This window comes from Rhinopithecus bieti, unplaced genomic scaffold, assembly GCF_001698545.2.
Source record: "Rhinopithecus bieti isolate Rb0 unplaced genomic scaffold, ASM169854v2 scaffold_10347, whole genome shotgun sequence".
Taxonomy (NCBI): domain Eukaryota; kingdom Metazoa; phylum Chordata; class Mammalia; order Primates; family Cercopithecidae; genus Rhinopithecus; species Rhinopithecus bieti.
Window position 1 is genome coordinate 5615574 of NW_016806836.1, and position 17571 is coordinate 5633144.

Sequence of the window (17571 nt, forward strand, 5' to 3'; positions counted from 1 at the left end):
TTTTTGAGATGGAGTCTCACTCTGTCACCCGGGCTGGAGTGCAGTGGCACAATCTCAGCTCACTGCAACCTCTGCCTCCCGGGTTCAAGCAATTCTCCGCCTCAACCTCCCAAATAGCTGGGATTACAGGCACCCACCACCATGCCCAGCTAATTTTTGTATTTTTAGTAGAGACGGGGTTTCACCATCTTGGCCAGGCTGGTCTTGAACTCCTGACCTCGTGATCCACCCACCTCAGCCTCCCAAGAAGATAATAATTCTTACTTTGCAGAATCGTTATGAAGATATAAAATATAATAGCAATGTCAAGCATACCATAGATGTCCAAAAATGAAACGTCCCTCTTTCCTTTAATTTGTCCAGTTCCACTCCTCTCAGGTATCCCCAGTGGCTGTTCCCCTAAAAATGTGGGAGCAAGCCTGTCCTAAGACCATCCCTCATCCTGTACCTCCAGAGGATCTTCAAATTCTCTCAATTTTACCTCCATTTTTAGTTAGGTCCCCGTATTTTCTTTTTTAAACTCCTGGGATAGTTTTTCAATTATACCACTAAAGCCAAAGACAAAATCTAACCATGTCACTCTCTATATAATATCTTTTTTTAGTCCCACGGGTTTCTAAAATTCAGGCTCTAAAATGGGATTTTGACTCACCTCTCCAGCCCCATTTCTCTTAGACGTTACCTTTTACATCCTGTGCTCTCTCAGTGCCAAACTTCTGATGATGTCCTGCATGCTGTTTCATATCATCATGCCTTTTCAATATTGTATGTGTGAATAAAATAACAGTTTTTTTCTTTATTCAAAGCTTTATACACGTGTATGCATGGCTTAGAGTCACATGTTTTAGTTTGTTTATTTTAGAACAACCGTGGCTATTTATTTATTTTATTTATATTGTGATAAGAAAACTTAGCATGAGATCTCTACTCTTAGCAAACTTTTAACTTTCTAATATGGTTTTGCCATGTCCCATCCAAATCTCACCTTGAATTGTAATCATCCCCACATGTCAAGGGAGGGGGGCAGGTGGAGATAATTGAATCATGGGGGTAGTTTCTCCCATACCGTTCTCATGGTAGTGAATTAGTAGATCTGATGGTTTTATAAATGGGAGTTCCCCCTGCACAAACTCTCTTGCCTGCTACCATATAGGACGTGCCTTTGCTCCTCCCTGCCTTCCACCATGATTTTGAGGCCTCTCCAGCTATGTGGAACTGTGAGTCCATTAAACCTCTTTTTCTTATAAATAACCCAGTCTCAGGTATGTCTTTATTAGCATGAGAACAGACTAATACACTGTGCAACACAGTACTATAAAAAGCGAGCACAGCCTTGTACATCAGATCTCTCCAGAATGTATTTACCTTGTATAACTGAAACTTTATACCTGTTGAACAGCAATTCATTTCCTCCCTTTACCCAGCACCTAGCAGTCACCATTCTATTCCTGTGCCTATGATTTTGACTAGTTTAGATACTTCATGTAAGTGGAATAATACAGTATGTGTCCTTCTGTGACTTGCTTATTTCACTTAGCATAATGTCCTCCAGGTTCATCTATGTTGTCACATATTGCAAGACTTCCTGTTTTATTTTGAGGCTGAGTAATACAGATTAAATATTTAATGTGCTAATATGGATTAAATATCTCTCACATCCAATGCTGTAAGACATGTAGAAGAAATAGGCGGAAAGCTCTGTGACAGTGGTCTGGGCAATGATTTTTGGATATAACATTAAAAGCATAAACAACAGAAGTAAAATTAGACCATTGAAATCACATCAAACTACAAGGTTTTGCACAGCAAAGGCAACAATTAGCAGAATGAAGAGATAGCCTACAGAATGGAAGAAAATATTTGCATACCATATACCTGATAAATGTAACATCCAAAATATATAAGGAACTCGTGTAAGTCGATACCAAGAAAACAAATAACCTGATTGGAAAGAGGGCAAAGAACTTGAATCGACATTTCTCCAAAGACATTCAAATGGACAACAAGTACATGAAAAGATTCTAAACATCACTAATCATCATGGAAGTGCAAATCAAAACCACCATGAGATATCACACGCTGGCTAGGATAGCTGTCATTTTAAAGATGAAAGGTAAGTGTTAGTAAGGATGTGGAAAACTTGTCCTCTGTTGGTGGAGATGTAAAATGGAGCTATAAAAAATAGTATGGAGTTCTCTCAAAAGATTAAAAATAGAATTCCCACATGATCCAGCAATCTCATTTCTGGATATCTACCCAGAAGAATTGAAGTTAGAATCTCAAAGAGATATCTGCATTCCCATATTCGTTGCAGCATGATTCACAATAGCCAAGACATGGAAACAACAATGAATGGATAAAGAAAATGTGGTCTATTCATCAAACCATTTTGGATGTTGTTTCCTTAGATGGAAACACCCTCGCACCCTTGTCCACCCATCAGAATCCTACCGATTTATCCTCAAGGATCAGCCACCTTCTGACCTCACACTTGCCTGCCTCCCCACTGCCATCACTTCTTTGCTTTGACACAACCTTGTACACATTTCTACATTGGTATGTGTGATACATCAGTGATTTAACTATTTGTTTATGGGTCTGTCTTCTTCACAGGAGAGTGAATTACTATAGAGCAAGAGCCACATTGTATTAATCTTTGTGTTCCCAGCTATCATCACTGACCCTGTACTAGTGTATGATCCATATGCATTTGATGGATAAGTCCACATGTAACGTGAAGCCCCACAGTGACAGGAACTCACGACACTGCAAGGTATTCACCTGATTTGGACTGTGTGCCCCGTGTCAAACTTATATTGATAAATCTTCCATCCATATTGTCGTATCTACATCCCTATCCCGTCTACCCCAGATCCTACTTAGAAAGAATACATATAATCCGTCATAAAAGCAGCTGCTGTTTAATTACTACAATGCAATCAACATCACCTAGCGATAACATTTCCTCTTTTGGAGAATCCTTTCAATTATTCTTTGTGGAGCATGAAGTCTGGGTCCCTCACCACTTTATCTCCCTAATGGAGATGGGGTGTGAGTCTATAACGAAGCTCAAGATGCCACGTCTAGAACTAAACTCAAGATGCTCAGTGGGCTCTGACAGCAGGGTAAGCCTTGGCCCTATGCATGATATAGTGGTATTTCCCCCCATTCTTAGGGGACAAAATATAATATGCTTGTGTTATTCCTGTATTTTCCTATTATAGCTGTAACAGTAACCAACTCTAATGGGTTCTTACCCGGTATCAAACACTGCAGAATCAGTGGCCTGAGACTAGTCTTCTCTCTCTACTTTCTGAATTCAACTGGTTGGCTATTCTCCTGTCCTCCCATTTATACTAGAAGTCCTCTTGGTGAGCCACTGCTTCAGGGTTATCAGCCAGGTTGGTCCATACAAATAGTTTTTGTTTGTTTGTTTGTTTGTTTGTTGTTGTTGTTGTTGTTTTTGTCTATCTCTGCTTAGCAGTGTCCTTTTGCCAACATGGCAAGAATAAAAACCCATGAGCCAATGGTGCTCACAGTCACATAAGCAATGGATCATAGCATTCAGTCCAGGTACCAGGCAAGCCAGAATATCTAACCTCAAAAATGTCTGCTGAATTCACCATTCAAGGGTCACTGAGATCCGAAGACCCATATTCCATAACTCCACCAGTGCCCCTTTGAGCTCTAGGATAACTATAATTTCAGAAATCCTATGCCCTGCCCAAAGTCTTAGTGTTTTAAACCACTCAGATTTATTTAATGAAACTTATAATTGCTCACATGTATTGACTGCACTTTAGATACCAGGAAGTCTTCAGGCAGATTCATTTTTAAATAGAGAAAACTGAGGTTTAGAGAGATTAATTAACTTGGCCAAGAATATTACACTTATTATTTAGCAGGAGAGGTAGGATGTAAACCCAGACTTAATTGCAGAGCTCAAACACCTAAATTCCATACTGCACTGCCTTCTGAATAGTTTATTCTCATACTATAGTGATAGTTTGAGATCCCATCAGTAGTAGGCAGCTGGAAGCCAAGACCAAGGAAAACCTTCAGGAGCAATAGTGACCACCTTTGGGTAGCACCGTTTATGCAGGGCACGGATAGGGACAAAGACAAATGGAAAAGTGGTTACCGTCCTATAGGGTTCTCCATGCCATGACAGCATGCTCTGGCTCCTCTTACACCCCCCACCATACCCCGATTCTCCCTGTACCCCACCTTACTCTGTGTCAATTGCTATTATGTGCAGCCATTATTTGTCCTGCTTTGTCCCCCTTCTCCCCCTCTTTTCCTGCCTGGACCTGGCACCCATCTCCATGACACTCTCCACCTGGCCCAGGCAGTGTGTGTTTGTGAAATTCATCCCTTATATCTCAGTTCCAGAACTGCTCTGTCTTGTCCATGAACACACATGAGAGATATTGCCAAGTGATGTACAGGGATCTGCAAGCAGTCTGCCAATGGTGTACCCAGGCAGGAGGCAGTGTGGATTTCTCCTGGGATCAGAAACATGTGGATGCTTTAGAACTGGCTCCAGTCCAAGGAAAGAGAAGAGTCATTTCCCCCAGTAGGAAAATATCCCTGAACTCCATCCTCTCAGCAAAGGCTAGCTCAGGCCCAGAGTCCATCAAAACTTCAATTTTATCAAAGTCTCCTCTATAGATGCCATTTTATGTGCTATTAAACAGAACAATGCAGCTCGCCAGTAAAATCATTTGCAATAACAGCCCATTAAAAGCTTCCCTTAATATGGAACTTTCTAATTAATGTAAATGGGGTGCAAAGCTTGGAAAGCCAAGTTGATTCTAATGTTCAGAAAGTAGGTGAAATAGGAAAGGGTCTTATTTTTCATTAGCAGTGTATTAGGGGATCTAATGAAATCTTTATGGCTTGGATATATTACCAAAAAAAGTCACAATTGCTTTGTTTCCTGCTTCATTTCTCTGCCACCTTTCTCTATAAATATTGCTATGTTACATATTAGATTTGAGAAAATAGAATTTTCTTTTATACAAAAAAAGGCATGGAGTTTGTGTCTGAATTGTATCGGGTTTGCTATGTTGAAGGTGGAAGGGAACACAGTAAAGATGAACGTTATTTCCCAGATGTCTAAGCTGGAAACTGAGACCCAAAGAGAGGTGAAGACTAATCGAGTCACTTACTTATTTCTCTCTCCTTCTCTCTCTTTTCTTCTCTCTTCCCTTCTTCCCCCATTTTCCCTCCCTTCTTTTCTTCCACTCCTCCTTCCCTTCTTTTCACTCACCCTGAAACATATTGAGCACTATATCTGTCAGGTTAGGCTAGATTACACCTCAATGACAAATTCCCAAATCTCAAAAGTTAAACATCAAACATCAAAAGCATATCTTTCACCCACACTATATGTTAAAACATCAAATGTTTACTTCTCGCCTGTATGACACATCCGTCATGGGTCAGCAGGGAGCAGAGTCACACAGGGACCTGGGCTGACGGAGCTGCCAGCAAGCTGAATGTTGCCAGTCATAATGTCAGAGGGAAAATAGAAAGCGGCAAATTGGGCTTTGGCTCTTAAAGCACTTACCTGGATAAAACGGTCACTTCTGCTCACACTTTGTGGCCAACACAAGTAATCTGGCCATACTTAACTTCAAAGGGCTCAAAAGTATCATCCTACAATGAATCTAAAAGGTCCCCAATGAGGTTTGAATCTGTGTCCCCACCCAAATCTCATGTTGAAATGTAATCCCCAGTGCTGGAGGTAGGGCCTGGTGGAAGGTGATTGGATCATGGAGGCAGTTTCTCATCATTTAACACCACATGCCCTTGGTGCTGTTGTCATGATAGTGAGTTCTTATGAGATCTAGTTGTTTAAAAGTGTGTGGCACCTCCCTCCCTTACTCCCACTCCTACCATGTGAGATGTGCCTGCTCCTCCTTTGCCACCTACCATGATTGTAAGTTTCCTGAGGCCTCCCCAGAAGCCAAGTGGATGGCAACATCATGCTTCCTGTACAGCCTGCAGAACTGTGAACCAAGTAAACCTCTTTATTTATCAATTACCCAGTTTTAGGTATTTATAGCTGTGAAAAATGGACTAACACACTAACACATCCCCGTGAGCCAACTAAGGTAATAATCTATGATATCAAAATGAATTAGAAACACCCTACTGTTGGGGAGCTCAGAGTCCAGTGGGAGAACAAGAATGCAATCAAGACGGCATGATACGTGCAATGCAAAGCTACGTTAAGAGCCCTAGGACCAGGCAGGCTCATTTTCTTTCCCCTTTGCCAGCCCTTTACTGGGGCTTCTCTGTTTCTTGCTATATGATCATCTTCCCCATTCCCACTGGGTCCCAATGTCTGGGAGGGAAACATTCTCTGTTCCAGTTCTCAGACCCAAAGGCTTATGAGAAGGGGAACTATCTGAGACCAACCAGGCCAGGCAGGCCTGAGGCTAAGGGAAGTGAGGAGTACATGGAGGGAAGGCCCAGGTTGTTCAGCATCTGAGGCAGCACAGTGAATGTGGGCTAAACCTGATCTCTGCATAGCCTACCAATCAGTGCCTAACGCATCTCAGTGCCAGAAAGCTGGCCATTTTAGGAGACAGTGCTCCAGCACATGGAGGAGGTGGTAGGGTGATTTAGATCAGGTATCCAGTCTCCACAGGGAGCTGGAGAGAGTGGGATAAGGAAACTGAGGCAGGATGCAGCACAGGGCAACACTGAAATTCAAGGTTTTTAAAAATCAGCCTGCAGTAGCATTCTGACCCCAAACCTATCTACTGAAATAGGGCTTAGGTTCTTAGTGGACTACCAGCCTCACATTTACTCTATGGGCCTTGGGCAGGATTGACTATCGAACTCGTGGGAGCCAGAGATTAAAGCTTTGGGAATGAAGGAGTCCTTGATTTTGGTGGGCTTGCTATGGATGGCCAGACTTCATACCCTTCACGTCCCTCTGCAACAGGCCTTTTAAAAGCCCATGAGAAAATGCTCTGGCTGCCTTTGTAATCACTTTCCAGTCAGCTTCACAGAATTGTGAAATTGATTATCCTGCTGATCTCACACAAGCTTTGGAGGAAAGCACGGGGGCACTTTAATTCTTTGTTGAGTTCTGCACACTGATTCAAGGAGACTTTAGCTTTTCCATTCATCCCCAAAAGGAAGGAAGTTCAAATTACCTTGAAATTACAATTTAGGGGCATCAAGCCTCGGCCGGTCTGTTTCATTTTCCCAATCACCCAGCCAGGGCCAAGGTCGAGAAAGGAGGTACCTGGCGCATAACTCCTTTGTAGGAATGTGAAGAAGGGGTGGAGCTGGAGACCGAGCTCCTGCTGCCTTCCATAGGCTCAAGTGCCTCTAGGAAAAGTAAGAGTGAGAGGCTCTGGGAAGCATGCACTGGATCCCTCAAATTTGAGTCTGGTGGTTCTAGGTCTCCCCACGAGATGATGATTAGGGTGTCATAATTATACCAAGGCACTCCCACTCGTTTTTCTTTGTTTTCCTCTTCTGTTATGATTAAACAGTTGGGATTTCTCTATTCCTGCAGGGAAATGAATAGAACTTTGTCATGCATTTCACCAGCCTAGAGATTCAGGGAAATCTTCCTGCAATAAAGGGGCTTGACCCGGGACTTGAGTAATGACCAGGTGTTGGCCAGTTGTAGAAAATTGGAAGTTCATCACAGACAGAGGCGACAGCATATGCCAAGGCACAGAGGCACTTTGCAGAGCAAGACTGAGGGAGGGAATGGTAGGCGTAAGACTGGGGAGGCTGGGCACTCCAGAGATGAGCGAGCACCTGAAGGCAGAAGCAAAGGCTTACATGTTCAAAATGAAGTGCAGCATTCCAAGTGCAAAAATGGAGCTGTGGAGGCATGGGAGAAGCATCAAGTGGGGAATGGTTGCCTTGGAGACTTGCTGGAGCAAGTTGAGTCAATGTCACACCTGTCAAATTACACATGGAATTCACAAGGAATTTCTTTTTTCTGTAAATGAGGCTGATAAGTATTGAATGCTTACTACATGTCAGAACTATTTTAACAGCTTTGCGCGAATTATTTAATCATTTCAAAATCCTATGAAGGAGATACCATTAGTATCTGCGCTCTACGGATGAGGAAACTGAGCCTCGGGAAGTTAAACAATTTGCAGGTCATAATACTGGTAAATGGAGGAATCAGTATTCAAATACAGGTAATCTGAACCTAGAGCCCATATCTTAACCACAGCACAATGCTGCCTCCAGTGATCTTAAGAAAATAGAGCTTTTTCGTTCCTTTGTTCATTCCACAGATACTCACTGAGTTGCAGATATGCCTCAGGCTTTGTGCCAAGTTTTGGGATTACAGGGTTGTGCAAGACGGCAAGTTAGATTCCCACATGCAGAACTCAGTCTAGCGGGGAGACAGAAAATGAGTGAACAATTAACCAAAAAAGATACTGTTAGGTTGCAAAGGAAGAGTAAAATAGGGCATCAGGAGAGAAAACACAGGAACTTGAAAGGATCTTTGGTGCCACACAGCCCAAATCCTGACTTTCGGAGATGAAAGAATTGAAGCCAAGAAGAGAGGTATGATCTCAGAATCATACAGTCAATAGGTATCTGTGAAGAGAAAAGAATCAAAAGCTCCTAATAAATTTAAGAGATGTTTATCTGGTGCCTCCCACTGTCCTAGGCACCAGTAATGCAGTGCTGAGCAAGACCATCATGGTCCCTCTCCTCGGGGATCTTACATCCTTGCCCATACTCTGTGGCGGTTGCTGTGCTGCCTGGGGACCTGAAGCTTTATAATGCACACTTCATTTCATCAAATGTCAGTTTGGCTCCAGAATCTGAATTCTCAACCAGTGAGATGTACTACATCTGTTAGGCCTCCTATTCTGCCCCAACCTCTGCCTCTGCAATAATCAGTCCTGCTCTGTGTAGGACCCCTAGTACTACTTTTGCACTATTAGTTATGATGATACTGTTTTTACTACTGCTACTCTATTGTGCTGCTGTGGTATTCAGGATACTATCATCCAGGTTCTTCCTATAGTGTTATTTTTGTGAATCACAGCATTAATGCTACTACTTCACTCTGGCTTCATCTTTCTCTTCCTTCACTTTTCTTTTCTCTCCTCCAAAGCCATGTCTTCCACAGGCAATTATTTACAGAGGTGGGGAACTGAGGCTCAGAACTAGGAAATGTCTCCTCTACAGTCACAAGGCTCACAACTGGAAGCACAGCATTTTAGGTTGAAGTCATTTGTTAGGTTGAGGTTTTAGGTTGAGGTCAGTGGTACTTTGAAATTGAGACAAAGAGCTTGCAGCTGAAAGTCTATTGGTGTTTAGAACCTCGTTACACCATGTAGGGTCCACCAATTAACAACAGCATCAGAATCTCCTGGGAATGCGTTTGAAATGCAGAACGTCAGGCCCCAACCCAATCTACCAAATCAGAGTTCAGTTTGGTCGTAGGTTAAAGCTTGCAAAACAGTGGTTTATGCATGCATACGTTTGTGTTGGGGGAGTACAATCAGGGGCAATGACCACTGTTTGCCCAGAGGGACCACCATGTTTTGGGCATCTTTACCTTCTAGAAATAAACCACTTGTTGGAAGCACATTAGACTTGAGGATTTTTGGAGTTAGTATGTACCCTGAGCTCAGGGGTCCACCTGGGCTCACAGGCAGATCTCCCTGACTTTTCTCTCTTCTGTGTGCAACTCCACCCAGTGCCTGACTTCTATTGCTCCTGAATGTTTCTGCAAAGGTTATTTAAGCACAGGTGAAATGCAGGGCTTTGCTGAGAAGGAAACACGGTGGTAACAATGGCATTTATCCAAGTTATCAAAGGACGGAGGTAATTGCAATATGAACCAAAAGATACGCAGCTGACAGCCTTGCTCCCTCTCTTTCTATGTATCTTCTCTTTACACGATCCAAACTATCACCCATGTGTGCTTTCTTTAAAAGGGGAAATGTGATAACATCAGCCTCTGGTTTAATTCCACAGCTGGCATCCCACAGTTTTGTGAAGTTTGACTTCCTTATCACGCCTTTCAAGACCCTTTGCAATCTGACCCCAGTTCACCACTCCTGCTCATCTCCCCCACTATGGACTCGATCACACAGAATTTCTCACCATTTTTTTCATATTCCCTGGGCTTTTGTGGCTGGGGATCTTTCCTCGAGCTGCTCCTTCTGTCTGGAATTCTTTGCCTCAATCTGCTCAGGAGCTTCTTTTCATGTCATGAACACTGCTGATGTCTGCCCAACACCCAAGTCTGGACTTTTCACCATTGTACCTCCTAAATCTTCCCTTTCAGAAGGGGCCATGGAAACGGTGAGGTTCTTCGGGTGAGGGTTAGGGTCTGGCCGTGAACTTCTCCCCAGAGAGGCTGTTATGCTGTGGTCAGGAGCACTGTGGTGTTTCTTTTCCAGAAAGGCAATTGGACTGTCTGGTGCACAGGAATGGAACAGAAGATGTGTCTCCGCAATGGAGCCATTGATCACTGTCATAGAGTGCAACCAGCTGTGGCCTGGAGAGAGAACGTGCTTTGGAGAAGTTCTCTCAGGGAGAGTATTCCGTACTATGCGACACTTGAGAGTGTGGTGAGGGTCAGCCAGTGTGAGAAGATTCTTTCCTAATGACATTTCTGAGACAGTTTTGCACTGAATCAACTGTAGAATGTCTCTCCTTTCTGCTGTGGGAACATAGGATTGCTATTTCTCCCCTGCAGGGTGGAGCGTTTCCATCTTTCATCCTGCAAGCTCGTATCTTTTCAGTCCCGTTCATCACAGTTTTCTCATGTAATTGGGGATGCAATTTTCCCCATCCACTGTGATCATTTGCTGTTGGCAAAATTCAGCCTTTGGATTCTGGAACTATGTTAATTTGTAGAGCTTCCACATTTTTTTCCCCAAAGAATTTTGCTATCTTTATATCCTCTCATGCTGCTTTATTGGTTATGGTGGTTGTTTGTTTGTTTAATTCTGATTGCTTGTATTCTGATAGCAATGTTGAACACTAATGTTCTGAGCGGGTACCCCTTCTTTGCTTTTGCTTTAATGGGACTGTCCTGACTTTCACTACTAAAAATAAAATTGATTGTCAATCATTCTATAAGCCTTCACCCTGCTTTTCTTCATAACATCTATCATTCACTTCCTTTTATGTTTAAATAAAGAAAAATCTGCCTATCTATCCATCTATCTATCTGTATCTCATTTATTTATCTGTTTACTTGGTTACCACCTCTCTTAGTTCCTTTGTTCTGTTATAACAGAATGCCATGGACTGGGTAATTAATAAAGAACAGAAATATATTTCTCAAACTTCTAGGAGGCTGGGAAACCCGGATCCAGGGGGGGCAGGTTTTGTGTCTGGTGACGGCCTAGTCCCTGCTTCCAAGAGGACACTTTGAATGCTGTTGTCTTCATATGGCAGAAGGCTGAAGGGCAAAAAAGGGCCTAAGCTAGTTCCTTCTAGCCTTTTACGATGGCAAAACCATCCTGGTTTAATCGCTTCCCCAGAGGCCTCACCTCTTAAAGCCACCACAATGGGAATTAAGTTTAAACATGAATTTAGGAGGGGTCAAATTTACAACATGGCACCCCTTGTCTTTCCTAGTAGAATGTAACCTCTCTGAGGGCAGAGACTGTGTCTCACTCTTCTTTGTATCCCTGGCACATGATGGGCACTCAGTAAAGGATTGTTGAATATAGCATAGACATGATTGTCCCCTTCCATTAAGAAAGACTTTCCCTGTGCCCCCGACACACACACCCCAATTATAAATACATTACTTTTTCTTTAGAAATTGATGTTGAATTTTGTCAAATAAACATTTTGGAGTCTTTGGGATTAACTTTGAGCTATGGCTAAACGTAATTACTTTGGTCAAATCTTAATTACAATAATCCTGGTGGAATTTCTGGAATAGATTCTTCTTTGTAATCGTATATTATTCTTTTAAAATTGATACGCTGGTCTAGAATTTTGGTTTTGGTAATTGGTTTTGTTTTGCTGTGATTCTGTTCTCTGTGTCAGATTCTAGTTGTTACTAACTTCTTGTAAGAAGCTTCCAGCCATGACATGAACCCCAAAAGATATGTAAAACCCCATCAGCAATCCATGAAACTCTCACTCCAGCAACACTCTGTATTATCATTTTAAATTATCTTTACTGTTTGGAAAAGCAAACCTAGATATCTAACAAAAACTTGCAAGTATTTGATTTCTAGTGAGGTGAAATCTCTTTTCCCCATTGGTAATATGTATCTTGGTGAATTTCCTGCTCATGTCATTTATCATTGTTTTTCTATTTGCATGTTCTTCTTTTTTATTGATTTGTAAGAGCTTTTTCATATTTGAAAATATTGACTTTCTCTGCCATATATGTTTATATATTCTTCATTTTGTTGTTTCCCTTTAATATAATTTATTGTAAGTTTTAACATTATTACAGTATGATTTTTAAACTCTATCACTGGGTTTATTAAGGTACATTTTCTTCATTTACTTGCATGTTTAAAAAGTCTGGACCAGAGATCAAACAACTAGCCACAGCTATTGACTTCTAATAAATATATGGCTTTATTTATTTTACGTTTGATACTTGATTTAATGAGGTTTCCCCTTGTCCACAGACCACACCTGACCTTTTTCTTGAAACTCAGAGGGCAGCAGACCCTGCCTCTAAAAAGGTCTTGAGAAGAAAGGGCTGGTGTTGAGAGTGAGACAGATGGGCTATGGCAGTGATGCTTTCTACTCAGGGAATCTGCCACACTTCCCTGCAGCTGGCAGAAGCTGAAACACACTGAGGTCATTGCTTTTTTATTTAGATGTTAGGGGTTAGAGGTGCTGACTTGCACCTGTTCTGCCTCCTAGACTGTCACTTGCCCTCTATGCTCCCACCTCCCTGGAGCCCCCAATTCCCAAACAGGGTCACAGGCCCCACCCCACCACTCACTGGCCTCAGCTCAGATTCTCCCCCTGGGTCCTGCGTAATTCATGCTGTGAGGTGCCTCACTGGCATCTTTGACCCATGGTTCCTGGTGCAGGTCTTACTGGTGATTGTTCCATCCTGGGATTCACGAACTGTAGGGTGGTACAGGGCAAGGAGAGCTGGACTTGGAATCAAACAGTGTGCACGTGAAATCTGACCTTTCATTCACTGGTTTTGGTATATCCACAGCTTTCCTCTCCTCCCTGCACGTGGTGTCACACCGTTCTGCACGCTACACAGAATTATGGTCAGGGTCAAGTCAGGTCCGCACTTTGCAAATGACACGCCTCTATATGTATGTCCATAATTTCTATTATTGCTACTGCGAATTGATATTGGTATCAACAGTTTCATTTATAGTCTGAGGTTGCTGCCGCTGGCCACTGCTAGCATCAAAGGCTGTTAGATGCATCCATGCAGCAGACAGGCCATTTGGGGATGTGACAATCAAAAAGGAGTGGATTCTGTTCCCTTGGAGAGTTCTTGTCAATGATAGGATCCTGTCGGTTTACAAATAAAAAATCTAAATATTTAGAAAGCCCAAGCTTCTACATGAAAATAAGGATTAAAAACGAATATTTATGAGCTGATCGTTCTGCAACTCTGTCCTCAAAATGCTTCCTTTGGTGACACTTAGAAGCCTGTCACTCTTTGAACAGAAGCCAGAGCCCAGCAGCATACCACTAACTCCATGACCTTGACTAAGTCACTTAACCTCTCTGAGCCTGTCTCCTCAGCAGTAAAGTTGGAAGGATGATACTAACTCCTGGTGTTACTCTGCAAAGTAAATAATGCAATGTATACTGTAGAGCCTAGTGAAATGCTAGGCACACAGTAGGAACTCTGCAAAATGTGAGTGTCCTCCATAGGCCCTGATTTGGCTAAGATCCCTGTCGTTTCTTTCTGCCTAGGATGTGGCAAAAGTCTCTGTGTTTTGTTATATTTTAGTTAGGCATTGTTTTAGTCTATTCAGATGGCTGTAACAAAATACCACACACAGGATAACTTATAAAGAACAGAAATTTATTTCTTGCAGTTCTGGAGGCTGGGAAGTCCAAGATTAAATTGCCGACAAGTTGGGTGTCTGGGGTGGGTTCTCTTCCTGGTAGATGCCACCTTCATGCTGCGTCCTCACATGGTGGAAAGGGAAAGGTGGCTCTCTGGGGTCTCTTTTATAAGGGCGCTAATCCTGTTCCTGACAGTTCTGCCCTCCCGAAGGTCCCACCTTTTAATATTATCTTTTTCAGAGTTAGGTTTCAATGTATGAATTTGGGGGGACATTCAAACTTTAGCAAACATCCTCTCAATTGAATTAAAAACACTTTATCAGAATCGGGAAAGCCCTGGCTTGGCACAGTGGTTCACACCTATAATCCCAGCACTTTGGGAGGCTGAGGTGGGTGGACCACTTGAGGCCAGAAGTTTGAGACCAGCCTGGCCAACTTGGTGAAACTGCGTCTCTACTAAAAATATAAAAATTTAGCCAGGCGTGGTGGTGCATGCCTGTAGTCCCAGCTACTTGGGAGACTGAGGCAGGAGAATCACTTGAACCCAGGAGGCGGAGGTTGCAGTGAGCCAAGATTGTGCCACTTCCAGCCTTGGTGACAGAGCAAGACTCCATCTCAAAAAAAAAGTTGAGAAAACCCTGTCTTCTGTTTAACAGTCACTCTCCAGTCCAGAGCCCCTATTTTCTGACCAACTCTCTTGCTCATCTGTCTTTAATTGTCTCCCTTCACTTGGAAACATAGTCAAGGACCGAGGGGTCTTCACATCTTGGAAAGTTGGACTCTTCATTCTTTCATTACATCTTGGATTATTAGGGAAGTAAGGGATGTTTGGAGTCTCTTGATACAGGGTGACTCCACTCTCTCCCCAGTACCCAAAATAGCCTGAAGACTAGCTGCATAAACATCCTACGAGTAGACAAGGTTTGCTAAAAATGCTGATGTCCTGACTATATTCTGGACCAACCTACATGGAGACTCGGTCCCAACCACCTGCCATATGATCCCTCTAAGGTGACCCCAGTCTTACTCCCTAGTTCACCTGGACAGGGGTAGAAAGCCTATAATTTAGCAGCTCACCTGGACACAACTGATCATGCCACCTTGATGAAAGGACTGATTCTACACTTGATCTTAGCCAGAAGGCTGAGAAGCAATGCGAAAGGACTGATTCTGAAATTACCAGCCAATGTAGTTGAGGTTCTTAACATTCTTTCCCTTGAACCAGGGACTGGGCTCAAGTATATGATATAGTGGTAGAATTTCAGGCACTGGGCTTGGCAATTTGGGGTTGGAGAACAACCTTGGGCTGTTCTGAAACTGAAGCTTATTTATTCATGCAACAAATATCTATTAAGGATCTACTCTTTGTTTTAGGTGCTAAGGATACTACAATGACCACAGCCAACATGGCCCCTTTTTTGTGTGTTGCTTAGAGTCTTGTCTGAGTGGAAAATATTAATCAGATAAACAGATAAATGTGAAATTGCATGAGTAATATGCGCTGTAAACATTTGCTTCAAAAGTAGCTGCAGGAGAGGGCTTGAAGTAGAGTATCAGTTGCTTTTTCTTAGTGTACCCCCTGTAAGTGGTGCTTTGGCGGCAGATGTTAAGATGATAGTGGGAAGATGGTAGAAGAAGCAATGTGAGACGTAAGACCAAATAATCAGTGGTTTGACTCTGAGTCACAAAGAAAATGTTGGCACATGATGGTGCCTTTTTGATGTCCTTATTCCCTCACCGACCAGTGGTACAGATCCTGGCCCCATGGTCAGGTTTCACCTCTGGCTGAAACCACTGCCTTATGGGGCTGCTGTTCTGTACCCCTCCAGAGGGCACCATCCCCATTGTTACAGTGTAAACAATGCTCCTGAGAGTTGTGCAAAATCGTGGTTCTGGTCCTTTAAAAGCCACTGTGGCACACTGGACTTGAGCAGGGAAGTTTTGCCCAAGTAAATAACAATAGAGCCCAGAACTGAAGGAAGAGGTGTTAACCAAACCAAGAGAGGGTGGAAGAGCATGGTGTAGTGAGGGAACAGCATGGCCAGAACCTCTGGTGAAAGATGCAGGGCCAGTACCAGGGGTAAGGAGAAGACAAATGTGACCTGAGTGCAAAAGCAGTGAGATGATGTGGGAGTAACAACAACCAAGGCAAGACCTTGTGTGATCTTCAGACCACAGTACAGATGGTTGTTTTTATCCTAAGAGCAATGGAAAACTATTGAAGAACTTTAATGTCTTAACAGTAAAGATAGATTGCGTTTATCGAGCGCTTATTATGTCCAGGCACTGTTATAGGGGCTTTACAAGTATTATCTCAGTTATTCCTCATTCTGACCTATAAGAAAGGGACATCATTGTTTCCATTTAACAGAAGAGGAAATCAAAGTACCAAGATGCTAAGCACCTTGCCCAAAGTCTCAAAGCTAGTAAGTGGCTCACATTGTTGATCACTGAAGACAGTTGCCTCCCGCTTTTGACAAGAACTGAGTAAGGGCTCCTACTGTTCTTGAGTGTAGCAAGGAAAAACCCAGCCCATCCTCTGATGAAAAGGTCCACCCCTCTTCCAGGGACATGTCCAGGCAGGGCAGCATGGTATGCCTGAGTGTATGTGTAGCTCAAGGGGAAGGCTTGACACCTGGCATAGGTACTGACTCCTGTCGCTGGCCGTTATCTGGAGCTGGTGCCTGAGGATTCCGACAAGGCAGAGAAGCCCTTATCAGCCCACACAGCTGCTTCCTGGGCTGTTTACCCCAGGGAGTTACATGGCAGTGAAATGAAGGCATTGACATTCAGTTCCACTTCTTGGACAAGCTGTGCTGCCTTGGGGAGCATCACATACCCATATGAATTAATGTGGTTTGGAGTCTGCACTTTGGATGATTCCATGGCTCATAACATGCAGGTTACAGGACTTGGGATGGGTAAGCATGGACCTGGACACAGAGAGAGGAGGGGACATGAAGGCAGCTACTGACCTAGGGGAGCCAGCATCTCTTGGCTGTTTGCTGAGGAAAGAGCAAGGAAAAGATTGAAGATTCAAATGAGGTGTTTACTTAGGTGAGATGTTCTCATCAGGGAAATATACTTTTTAAGAACACAGCATCCCTCAAAATAGCTCAAATTGCCTTACAGAAAATCTTGAGCAGACGATGAAAAGTGATTTGGCATCATGGATATACAATTGGAAACCCAATACCCAGGCTTCTCTTTCTTTCTCTTCCTCGTTGTCTCTGCTACTTGCTTCCTTAGGTCTGTCTGCCCCATCCTCCTTTCTGCACGCTGGCTTTTCTTTTTGTTTGGGTGTTGATTTTCTTCCCTGTCACCCACTTCAAAGGATGTGTTCTTCAGCCTGAAATGGGACTAACTCTGGCGCCCACTATCTCTGGGCCTTTGAGCTCCAGCACTTTTTATTTCTATTTTGTGGCTTAATATATTCAGTCCTCTTAGCAATTGAATATGTTCCCACAGCACCATCGACTCTATAACAGCAATTGTGGTTCAGGCGCTGGGAGAAGTAGCCTGCAAAGCATAGGTTCAGGGTGGAGAGGGTATTAAAATTCTCCAGATGCACCCAGATTT

The 17571-nt window shown here is 43.1% G+C and overlaps 1 protein-coding gene across 1 annotated transcript in view; it reads left to right on the plus strand.

Annotated features, from left to right (window-relative positions):
- PTPRT (protein tyrosine phosphatase receptor type T) overlaps window positions 1-17571 on the plus strand; it is an 890462-nt gene that overhangs the window by 571432 nt on the left and 301459 nt on the right. The window lies entirely within an intron of this gene.